General features: G+C 49.9%; 1 protein-coding gene across 4 annotated transcripts in view; it reads right to left on the bottom strand.

The window, feature by feature from the left end:
* The window catches only part of pcgf5a (polycomb group ring finger 5a), a 26,590-nt gene extending 25,198 nt beyond the window's left edge, over positions 1–1,392 (bottom strand). For all 4 annotated transcript variants that reach the window (XM_032540841.1, XM_032540843.1, XM_032540842.1 and 1 more), the window contains exon 1: positions 1,126–1,392. The gene's annotated coding sequence lies outside the window, so the exon portion shown is untranslated. The remainder of the gene's footprint in view (positions 1–1,125) is intronic.
* Positions 1,393–1,816: the final 424 nt, after the last annotated feature.

Genomic DNA, 1,816 nt, shown 5'->3' with positions numbered 1-1,816 from the left:
CTCTTGGCACAGCTACCAGAAGACTTACAACTTTCACACACGTTGCTCACGTCACATCTACGTCATCAAGCGCAGTAACGCTCAGCCATCACCGGGAAAGTGCTTCTAATATCCTCCGCTGGTCTCCGTCCAGAACAACGGGATCTGTTAGTCCATTTCTTAAACTGTCTATGGGAAAACCCTGTACTGTCTATTCTCATGTGCAAATTCCATCATTTTGAAATGACGTCACATGAACTGCATGTTGACATGCAGGCTACGGCAGGTGTGTAAATACTGTTGAAGGCATGCAGAGACTCAGGCTGCTCACTCACTGCTGAAACAAACTACAGACAGAGGACTACAGACAGAGGAAACACTGTGTGCGCCGCTCAAAACACTCCTCGTGCTTCTTTCAGCGTGGCTCGCTTCTTTTGCTAGAAAAATCTCAAGTAGCCTACGCAGCTCAGAAATTCCACTCAGTGTCAGTCAGTGAGACACACACACACACACACACACACACACACACACGCGCGCGCGCGCGCGCTATTTATTCACACAGAGCCGATCTGCTTATCTCATCGTTAAGGCGCGTCACGGTCTACGTCACCTGTGTCAGAACAACATCAATGGACGACACGCGCACATTACAGTGACACACAACTATAAAGCTAGCCTATGTGATAGTTCAAATGCTCGTGTGCGCTTTCGCGCGCGGGCATGTACGCGCGTGTCGCAGCTCGGTTGTAGCCTTTAGGCTACCCATCCATATACACATACACGCACACACACATAGACGCACGCACGTATCGACGGTAAAAGTTGCACAGCGATCACGTCACGGCCTTTTAGCGACACGAACGGGAAGCGCACCGCACGCGGGTTATTTGCCGTTTGCGTGAACATACCGTAGTCCCGCGTGTGAGAGTGCACGGCGACGCACTTTGCGTTTCAAGAAAGAGAGAGGGGGGTGAGGTGAGGGAGGGGTAGAGAGAGAGAGAGAGAGAGAGAGAGAGAGAGAGAGAGAGAGAGGAGGTCCAGCCAGCAGCGTCAAAGTTTTGGATGTAACGTATCGCGACCGACGTCGACTGATGAATTCGCCATCCGCGCAGAAATAATTCCGTATAATAACAACACATTCCTCACCTCCGTGTACACTTTCGCTCTTCCCCCCGGAGTTATGGATGCCGTGGCTGGGCAGGAATGTCCACCATGACACCGCCAGGTCCTCCCGTTCCGTCTGCTCCGTGTACTGGGTGCGGAGAGAACACGGAACTGGTCGGATCGGATTTGCCCCAGTCCGCCCAGCAGGCAGGCAGGCGGGCGGGCAGCAGAGAGCAGCGGTGGGCGGGGAGCCACCAGGCAGGCAGGCAGGGCTCGGAAACTGAAAGCGGTTGTGTAACTGAGTGACTATTGGCCTACCACACACACACACACACACACACACACACACACACACACAGTGTCTGCTGATGAGCAGGGATGAAGCCGCAAACAAGAGTTTGGTTTCGTTTCCAAGCAACATTTTAATATATAAATATACAACTACAGTAGATCACAGCCTGTTTTTCTTCTTATGCAACAGTTATTTTGTATATTTGTTTTTTGGTATATATTGTTTATTTCATACATTCATATTTAACACCTTGTTCCTGTTTGCACCTTACAGGGATGCAAATTCCACATCAGTGTAAGCTACTCATTGTGGCAATAAACCCTTTTTTCTGGTTCTGAATTTAAAGAAAGACATCAAAGGCTCAAACAACATACAGGTATACAACACACATCAGCAGGGCCTGAAATTAACACCCGCCCACCTGCCAAATGCGGGTGAATT

This window comes from Etheostoma spectabile, chromosome 17 (genome assembly GCF_008692095.1).
Source record: "Etheostoma spectabile isolate EspeVRDwgs_2016 chromosome 17, UIUC_Espe_1.0, whole genome shotgun sequence".
NCBI classification, from domain to species: Eukaryota; Metazoa; Chordata; class Actinopteri; order Perciformes; family Percidae; genus Etheostoma; species Etheostoma spectabile.
Note: the sequence above shows the minus strand (reverse complement) of the source record. Positions and strands in the feature narration are given on the sequence as shown.